Source organism: Lynx rufus, unplaced genomic scaffold, assembly GCF_022079265.1.
Source record: "Lynx rufus isolate CCGP_SWC_20201006 ecotype Redwood Valley unplaced genomic scaffold, mLynRuf1.p SCAF_30, whole genome shotgun sequence".
In the NCBI taxonomy this organism is placed as follows: Eukaryota; Metazoa; Chordata; class Mammalia; order Carnivora; family Felidae; genus Lynx; species Lynx rufus.
In genome coordinates this window covers 6,630,459-6,640,820 of record NW_025814846.1, presented here as the reverse complement: position 1 = coordinate 6,640,820, position 10,362 = coordinate 6,630,459, and the positions used below count along the sequence as shown (strand labels likewise).

The window sequence follows — 10,362 nt, the reverse complement described above, 5'->3', positions numbered from 1 at the left end:
AGCTATTTTGAGTTGGGAGCTATTCAGCCAGATTAACTTCCTGGGTATGGGGGTGGGGCAGAGAGAGTGAAAGAATCAGAGACAGAGAGATGCAGAAAAAAAGAGAAACAAAGAGGGAGGAAGAGAGAATGCCAGAGAGGGAGAAGATGGGGAGAAAAGAGAAAGAGGGACAAAGAGAGAAACAAAAATATAAAACATATATATAGAGACAAGAAGAGACAGAGAAGAGATAGAAAGAGGGTGAGACAGAAGAAAGAAGGAAATGGAAGAGATGAGAGAGAATGGGAATGATAGTGGACCTACCTAGTCTCTGAAGACCTCATGAGAGAAGCTGCATAAAATCATGCATCTTGTAGTAATAGAATACATAACTGGAAGGATCCTTCAAAAGTTAAGAACAGAGAGGGATTGAGAATTTCTCATAGTCACACAGCAAGTTAGTGGCAGTGCCAGGATTCAAACCCTTGACTAAAGTAGGACAGCTCAAAAGAGAGTCCAGAGGCTTGGGCTTTGTCAGTCTGTCTTTACATAATTGTGGGCAATACAGTAGCACAAGTAGAGTGCCACCACATTGTCTGCCCCAAAAGAAGCACTAGAATCAGGGAATTCTATATTTTTCTTCCACCAGCTCTTCTCTGAGGACCTAGACACACATACCTGTGAAGGATGAATGGGGTTGTTTCATTTTAAACTACAATGCTTTTGGGAGATTGCAAGAAGCCTTCATGTAGGAGATAACTTTAGGGTGGGGACTTGAAGGATGAAAATATAAAAAAAATAATGCAAAAGATAGAGTCAATCTTCTAAAAATTTCAAAGAACCCAGAAAATTTTAATGTGGGTAAGACTTTTTTTAAATGTTTATTTCTTTATTTTGAGAGAGAGAGAGAGAGCGCGAGAGAAGGGGAGGGACAAAAAAGAGAGGGAAACAGAGAATCCCAAGCAGGTTCCACAGTCAGCACAGAGCCCAATGTGGGGCTCAAAATCATGAACCATGAGCTCATGACCTGGGCCCAAACCAAGAGTTGGACGCTTAAGTGATTGAACCACCCAGGCGCCCTGGTAAGATTTTTAAAAAATAATTTTAGTTTAGTTCTCTGGACTCAGATGTAGTTTGCATCGACATGGTTAAGTGCACCAAGAAGGTCAGAATCATCAGTAAATACGGGACCTGTTATGATGCCTTCCTCAGAAAAATGATGAAGAAGATTGAAATAAGCCAGCATGCCAACTACACTTGCATCTTCTGGGGCAAAACCAAGATGAAACGATGAGCTGTGGGGACTAGCATTGTAGTTCCTGCATGAAAACCATAGCCGGTGGTACCTGGACCTACAACACCACTTCTGCTGTCATAGTCATTGGAAGAATGAAGGAGTTGAAAGACCAGTAGGAGCTCCACCATTTGAAACTTTGCCAGCCAATAATAAAATGAGTTAATTAGTTTATTTTTTAATGTTTATTTTTTTCATTTTTATATGAAATTTATTGTGAAATTCGTTTCCATTAAACACCAAGTGGTCATCCCAAAAGCAGCCCTCCTCAATATCCATCAACCATATGGATTGGCTCCCTCCCACACCCCATCAACCCTCAGTTTGTTCTCAGTTTTGAAGAGTCTCTTATGCTTTGGCTCTCTCCCTCTCTAACCTCTTTTTTTTTCTTCCCCTCCCCCATGGACTTCTGTTAAGTTTCTCAGGATCCACATAAGAGTGAAAACATATGGTAACTGTCTTTGTATGACTTATTTCACTTAGCATAACACTCTTCAGTTCCATCCACGTTGCTACTAAAGGCCATATTTCATTATTTCTCATTGCCACATAGTATTCCATTGTGTATATAAACCACAATTTCTTTTTTTTTATTTATTTTTTATTTTTTTATTTTTTTATTTTTTTTATATATGAAATTTATTGACAAATTGGTTTCCATACAACACCCAGTGCTCATCCCAAAAGGTGCCCTCCTCAATACCCATCACCCACCCTCCCCTCCCTCCCACGCCCCATCAACCCTCAGTATGTTCTCAGTTTTTAACAGTCTCTTATGCTTTGGCTCTCTCCCACTCTAACCTCTTTTTTTTTTTTCTTCCCCTCCCCCATGGGTTCCTGTTAAGTTTCTCAGGATCCACATAAGAGTGAAACCATATGGTATCTGTCTTTCTCTGTATGGCTTATTTCACTTAGCATCACACTCTCCAGTTCCATCCACGTTGCTACAAAAGGCCATATTTCATTTTTTCTCATTGCCACGTAGTATTCCATTGTGTATATAAACCACAATTTCTTTATCCATTCATCAGTTGATGGACATTAAGGCACTTTCCATAATTTGGCTATTGTTGAGAGTGCTGCTATGAACATTGGGGTACAAGTGCCCCTATGCATCAGTACTCCTGTATCCCTTGGGTAAATTCCTAGCAGTGCTATTGCTGGGTCATAGGGTAGGTCTATTTTTAATTTTCTGAGGAACCTCCACACTGCTTTCCAGAGCGGCTGCACCAGTTTGCATTCCCACCAACAGTGCAAGAGGGTTCCCGTTTCTCCACATCCTCTCCAGCATCTATAGTCTCCTGATTTGTTCATTTTGGCCACTCTGACTGGCGTGAGGTGATACCTGAGTGTGGTTTTGCTTTGTATTTCCCTGATAAGGAGCGACGCTGAACATCTTTTCATGTGCCTGTTGGCCCTTCGGATGTCTTCTTTAGAGAAGTGTCTATTCATGTTTTCTGCCCATTTCTTCACTGGGTTATTTGTTTTTCGGGTGTGGAGTTTGGTGAGCTCTTTATAGATTTTAGATACTAGCCCTTTGTCCGATATGTCATTTGCAAATATCTTTTCCCATTCCGTTGGTTGCCTTTTAGTTTTGTTGGTTGTTTCCTTTGCTGTGCAGAAGCTTTTTATCTTCATAAGGTCCCAGTAATTCACTTTTGCTTTTAATTCCCTTGCCTTTGGGGATGTGTCGAATAAGAGATTGCTACGGCTAAGGTCAGAGAGGTCTTTTCCGGCTTTCTCCTCTAAGGTTTTGATGGTTTCCTGTCTCACATTCAGGTCCTTTATCCATTTTGAGTTTATTTTTGTAAATGGTGTGAGAAAGTGGTCTAGTTTCAACCTTCTGCATGTTGCTGTCCAGTTCTCCCAGCACCATTTGTTAAAGAGGCTGTCTTTTTTCCATTGGATGTTCTTTTCTGCTTTGTCAAAGATGAGTTGGCCATACGTTTGTGGGTCTAGTTCTGGGGTTTCTATTCTATTCCATTGGTCTATGTGTCTGTTTTTGTGCCAATACCATGCTGTCTTGATGATGACAGCTTTGTAGTAGAGGCTAAAGTCTGCAATTGTGATGCCTCCTGCTTTGGTCTTCTTCAAAATTCCTTTGGCTGTTCGGGGCCTTTTGTGATTCCATATGAATTTTAGGATTGCTTGTTCTAGTTTTGAGAAGAATGCTGGTGCAATTTTGATTGGGATTGCATTGAATGTGTAGATAGCTTTGGGTAGTATTGACATTTTGACAATATTTATTTTTCCAATCTATGAGCAGGGAATGTCTTTCCATTTCTTTAAATCTTCTTCAATTACCTTCATAAGCTTTCTATAGTTTTCAGCATACAGATCCTTTACATCTTTGGTTAGATTTATTCCTAGGTATTTTATGCTTCTTGGTGCAATTGTGAATGGGATCAGTTTCTTTATTTGTCTTTCTGTTGCTTCATTGTTAGTGTATAAGAATGCAACTGATTTCTGTACATTGATTTTGTATCCTGCCACTTTGCTGAATTCATGTATCAGTTCTAGCAGACTTTTGGTGGAGTCTATCGGATTTTCCATGTATAATATCATGTCATCTGCAAAAAGCGAAAGCTTGACTTCATTTTTGCCAATTTTGATGCCTCTGATTTCCTTTTGTTGTCTGATTGCTGATGCTAGAACTTCCAGCACTATGTTAAACAACAGCAGTGAGAGTGAGCATCCCTGTCGGGTTCCTGATCTCAGGGAAAAAGCTCTCAGTTTTTCCCCATTGAGGATGATGTTAGCTGTGGGCTTTTTCATAAATGGCTTCTATGATCTTTAAGTATGTTCCTTCTATCCCGACTTTCTCAAGGGTTTTTATTAAGAAAGGGTGCTGGATTTTGTCAAAGGCCTTTTCTGCATCGATTGACAGGATCATATGGTTCTTCTCTTTTTTTTTGTTAATGTGATGTATCACGTTGATTGATTTGCGAATGTTGAACCAGCCCTGCATCCCAGGAATGAATCCCACTTGATCATGGTGAATAATTCTTTTTATATGCTGTTGAATTCGATTTGCTAGTATCTTATTGAGAATGTTTGCATCCATATTCATCAGGGATATTGGCCTGTAGTTCTCTTTTTTTACTGGGTCTCTGTCTGGTTTAGGAATCAAAGGAATACTGGCTTCATAGAATGAGTCTGGAAGTTTTCCTTCCCTTTCTATTTCTTGGAATAGCTTGAGAAGGATAGGTATTATCTCTGCTTTAAACGTCTGGTAGAACTCCCCTGGGAAGCCATCTGGTCCTGGACTCTTATTTGTTGGGAGATTTTTGATAACCGATTCAATTTCTTCGCTGGTTATGCGTATGTTCAAGCTTTCTCTTTCCTCCTGATTGAGTTTTGGAAGAGTGTGGGTGTTCAGGAATTTGTCCATTTCTCCCAGGTTGTCCAATTTGTTGGCATATAATTTTTCATAGTATTCCCTGATAATTGTTTGTATCTCTGAGGGATTGGTTGTAATAATTCCATTTTCATTCATGATTTTATCTATTTGGATCATCTCCCTTTTCTTTTTGAGAAGCCTGGCTAGAGGTTTGTCAATTTTGTTTATTTTTTCAAAAAACCAACTCTTGGTTTCGTTGATCTGCTCTATAGTTTTTTTAGATTCTATATTGTTTATTTCTGCTCTGATCTTTATTATTTCTCTTCTTCTGCTGGGTTTAGGCTGCCTTTGCTGTTCTGCTTCTATTTCCTTTAGGTGTGCTGTTAGATTTTGTATTTGGGATTTTTCTTGTTTCTGGAGATAGGCCTGGATTGCAATGTATTTTCCTCTCAGGACTGCCTTCGCTGCGTCCCAAAGCGTTTGGATTGTTGTCTTTTCATTTTCGTTTGTTTCCATATATTTTTTGATTTCTTCTCTAATTGCCTGGTTGACCCACTCATTCGTTAGTAGGGTGTTCTTTAACCTCCATGCTTTTGGAGGTTGTCCAGACTTTTTCCTGTGGTTGATTTCAAGCTTCATAGCATTGTGGTCTGAAAGTATGCATGGTATAATTTCAATTCTTGTAAACTTATGAAGGGCTGTTTTGTGACCCAGTATATGATCTATCTTGGAGAATGTTCCATGTGCACTCGAGAAGAAAGTATATTCTGTTGCTTTGGGATGCAGAGTTCTAAATACATCTGTCAAGTCCATCTGATCCAATGTCTCATTCAGGGCCCTTGTTTCTTTATTGACCGTGTGTCTAGATGATCTATCCATTTCTGTAAGTGGGGTGTTAAAGTCCCCTGCAATTACCACATTCTTATCAATAAGGTTGCTTATGTTTATGAGTAATTGTTTTATATATTTGGGGGCTCCTGTATTCGGCGCATAGACATTTATAATTGTTAGCTCTTCCTGATGGATAGTCCCTGTAACTATTATATAATGTCCTTCTTCATCTCTTGTTACAGCCTTTAATTTAAAGTCTAGTTTGTCTGATATAAGTATGGCTACTCCAGCTTTCTTCTGGCTTCCAGTAGCATGATAAATAGTTCTCCATCCCCTCACTCTCAATCTAGAGGTGTCCTCAGGTCTAAAATGAGTCTCTTGTAGACAGCAAATAGATGGATCTTGTTTTTTTATCCATTCTGATACCCTATGTCTTTTGGTTGGCGCATTTAATCCATTTACATTCAGTGTTATTATAGAAAGATACGGGTTTAGAGTCATTGTGATGTCTGTATGTTTTATGCTTGTAGTGATGTCTCTGGTACTTTGTCTCACAGGGTCCCCCTTAGGATCTCTTGTAGGGCTGGTTTAGTGGTGACAAGTTCCTTCAGTTTTTGTTTGTTTGGGAAGACCTTTATCTCTCCTTCTATTCTGAATGACAGACTTGCTGGATAAAGGATTCTCGGCTGCATATTTTTGCTGTCTAGCACACTGAAAATCTCGTGCCAATTCTTTCTGGCCTGCCAAGTTTCAAAAGAGAGATCCGTCACGAGTCTTATAGGTCTCCCTTTATATGTGAGGGCACGTTTACCCCTTGCTGCTTTCAGCATTTTCTCCTTATCCTTGTATTTTGCCAGTTTCACTATGATATGTCGTGCAGAAGATCGATTCAAGTTACGTCTGAAGGGAGTTCTCTGTGCCTCTTGGATTTCAATGCCTTTTTCCTTCCCCAGTTCAGGGAAGTTCTCAGCTATGATTTCTTCAAGTACCCCTTCAGCACCTTTCCCTCTCTCTTCCTCCTCTGGGATACCAATTATGCGTATATTATTTCTTTTTAGTGTATCACTTAGTTCTCTAATTTTCCCCTCATACTCCTGGATTTTTTTATCTCTCTTTTTCTTAGCTTCCTCTTTTTCCATAACTTTATCTTCTAGTTCACCTATTCTCTCCTCTGCCTCTTCCATCCGAGCCGTGGTGGTTTCCATTTTGTTTTGCATTTCATTTAAAGCGTTTTTCAGCTCCTCGTGACTGTTCCTTAGTCCCTTGATCTCTGTAGCAAGAGATTCTCTGCTGTCCTCTATACTGTTTTCAAGGCCAGCGATTAATTTTATGAGTATTATTCTAAATTCACTTTCTGTTATATTATTTAAATCCTTTTTGATCAGCTCATTAGCTGTTGTTATTTCCTGGAGATTCTTCTGAGGGGAATTCTTCCGCTTGGTCATTTTGGATAGTCCCTGGTGTGGTGAGGACCTGCAGGGCACTTCCCCTGTGCTGTGGTGTATAACTGGAGTTGGTGGGCGGGGCCGCAGTCCGACCTGATGTCTACCCCCAGCCGACCCCTGGGGCCACAGTCAGACTGGTGTGTGCCTTCTCTTCCCCTCTCCTAGGGGCGGGATTCACTGTGGGGTGGCGTGGCCCGTCTGGGCTACTTGCACACTGCCAGGCTTGTGATGCTGGGGATCTGGCATATTAGCTGGGGTGGGTAGGCAAGGTGCACGGCGGCAGGGGGGGCAGGCTTAGCTCGCTTCTCCTTAGGTGATCCACTTCAGCAGGGGCCCTGTGGCCGTGGGAGGGAGTCAGATCCGTTGCCAGAGGTTTGGCTCCGCAGAAGCAGAGTTGGGTGTTTGCGGGGAGCGAGCAATTTCCCTGGCAGGAACCGGTTCCCTTTGGGATTTTGGCTGGGTTATGGGCAGGGGAGATGGCGCTGGCGAGCGCCTTTGTTCCCCACCAAACTGAGCTCTGTCGTCCGGGGGCTCCGCAGCTCTCCCTCCCTTTGTCCTCCAGCCTTCCCGCTTTCTGAGCAGAGCTGTTAACTTATGACCTCCCAGACGCTAAGTCGTGCTTGCTGTCGGAACACAGTCCATCAGGCCCCTCCGCTTTTGCAAGCCAGACTCAGGGACACTGCTTGGCCGGCGAGCTGCCCCTCCGCTCCGGCTCCCTCCCACCAGTCCGTGTAGCGCGCACCGCCTCGCCGCCCTTCCTACCCTCTTCTGTGGGCCTCTCGTCTGTGCTTGGGTCTGGCGACTCCATTCTGCTAATCCTCTGGCGGTTTTCTGGGTTATTTAGGCCAGTGTAGGTGGAATCTAAGTGATCAGCAGGACGCGCGGTGAGCCTAGCTTCCTCCTACGCCGCCATCTTCCCTCCTCTAAACCACAATTTCTTTATCCATTTGTCAGTTGATGGACATTTAGGGTCTTTCAATAATTTAGCTATTTTTGAGAGTGCTGCTATAAACATTTGAGTAAAAGTTCCCCTATGCATCAGCACTCCTGTATCCCTTGGGTAAGCTCCTAGCAGTGCTACTGTTGGGTCATAGGGTAGGTATATTTTTAATTTTTTGAGGAACCACCACACTGTTTTCCAGAGCGGCTGCACCAGTTTGCATTCCCACCAATAGTACAAGAGGGTTCCTATTGTCCACATCCTCTCCAGCATCTATAGTCTCCTGAGTTGTTCATTTTGGCCACTCTGACTGGCGTGAGGTGGTATCTGAGTGTGATTTTGATTTGTATTTAGCTGATGAGGAGGGATATTGAGCATCTTTTCCTGTGCCTATTGGTCATCTGCATGTCTTCTGTAGAGAAGTGTCTATTCATGTCTTCTGCCCATGTCTTCACTGGATTATTTGTTTTTTGGGTGTGGAGATCGGTGAGCTTTTTATAGATTTTGGATACTAGCCCTTTGTCCAATATGTCATTTGCAAATATCTTTTCCCATTCCGTTGGTTGCCTTTTAGTTTTGTTGATTGTTTCTTTGCAGTGCAGAAGCTATTTATCTTTATGAGGTCCTAATAGTTCATTTTTGCTTTTAATTCCCTTGCCTTTGGGGATATGTCAAGTAAGAAATTGCTGCTGCTGAGGTCAGAGAGGTTTTGCCTGCTTTCTCCTCTAGGGTTTTGATGGTCTCCTGTCTCTCATTCAGGTCCTTTATCCATTTTGAGTTTATTTTTGTGAATGGTGTAAGAAAGTGGCCTAGTTTCATGCTTCTGCATGTTGCTGCCCAGTTCTCCCAGCACCATTTGTTAAAGCGACTTTTTTCCATTGGATATTCTTTCCTGCTTTGTCAAAGATTAGTTGGCCATACTTTTGTGGGTCCAGTTCTGGAGGCTGTATTCTACCCATTGGTGTATGTGTCTGTTTGTGCCAATACCATGCTGTATTTATGATTACAGTTTTGTAGTAGAGGCTAACGTATGGGATTGTGATGCCTCCCGCTGTGGTCTTTGTCTTCAAAATTACTTTGGCTATTTGGGGTCTTTTGTGGTTCCATACAAAATTTAGGATTGCTTCTTCTAGCTTTGAGAAGAATGCTGATGCCATTTTGATTGGGATTGCATTGAATGTGTAGATAGCTATGGGTAATATTGAAATTTGAACAATATTTATTCTTCCAATCCATGAGCATGGAATGTTTTTCCATTTCTTTATGTCTTCTTCAATTTCCTTCATAAGCTTTCTATAGTTTTTAGCATACAGATCTTTTACATCTTTGATTTTGTTTATTACTAGGTATTTTATGCTTCTTGGTGCAATTGTAAATGTCATCAGTTTCTTTATTTGTCTTTCAGTTACTTCATTATTGGTGTGTAAGAATGCAACTGATTTCTGTACATTGATTTTTTGTCCTTTGCTGAATTCATGTATCAGTTCTAGTAAACATTTGGTGGAGTCTATTGGGTTTTTCATGTATAAATCATATCATCTGCAAAAAATGAAAGCTTGACTTCATCTTTGCCAATTATGATGCCTTGGATTTCCTTTTGTTGTCTGATTGCTGATGCTAGCACTTCCAACACTATGTTAAAAAACAGCGGTGAGAATGGACATCCCTGTTGTGTTCTGGATCTCAGGGGGAAAGCTCTCAGTTTTTCCCCATTAAGGATGATGTTAGCTTTGGGCTTTTTGTAAATGGCTTTTACGATATTTAAGTATGTTCCTTCTATCCTTACTTTCTCAAGAGTGTTTATTAAGAAAGGATGCTGAATTTTTTTCAAATGCTTTTTCTGCATCGATTGGCTGGATCATATGGTTCTTATCTTTTCTTTTATTAATGTGATGTATCACATTGATTGATTTGTGAATGTTGAACCAGCACTGCAGACCAGGAATGAATCCCACTTGGTCATAGTGAACAATTCTTTTTATATGTTGTTGAATTAGATTTGCTAGTATCTTATTGAAAAATTTTGCATCCATATTCATCAGGGATATTGGTCTCTAGTTGTCTTTTTTTGCTGGGTCTCTGTCTTGTTTAGGAATCAAAGAATTTTTAGCAATCAATATTCTATGCTCGCTTCATAGAATGGTATGGAAGTTTTCTTTTCGTTTCTATTTTTTGGAACAGCTTGAGAAGGATAGGTATTATCTCTGCTTTACATGTCTGGTAGAATTCCCCCAGGAAGCCATCTGGTCCTGGACTCTTACCTGTGGCGAGATTTTTGATAACTGATTCAATTTCTTTGCTGGTTATGGGTCTGTTCAAGCTTTCTATTTCTTCCTGTTTGAGTTTTACAAGTGTGTGGGTGCTTAGGAATTTGTCCATTTCTTCCAGGTTTTCCAGTTTGTTGGCATATAATTATTTATTCCCTGATAATTGCTTGTATTTCTGAGGGATTGGTTGTCATAATTCCATTTTCAATCATGATTTTATCTATTTGAATCCTTTCCCTTTTCTTTTTGAGAAGCGTAGAGTTTTT

General features: G+C 40.9%; 1 pseudogene; it reads left to right on the top strand.

Moving 5' to 3' along the window:
* Positions 1 to 1,123: 1,123 nt before the first annotated feature.
* Positions 1,124 to 1,392, top strand: LOC124521526 (60S ribosomal protein L37a-like; annotated as a pseudogene).
* The last annotated feature ends 8,970 nt before the right edge of the window (positions 1,393 to 10,362 follow it).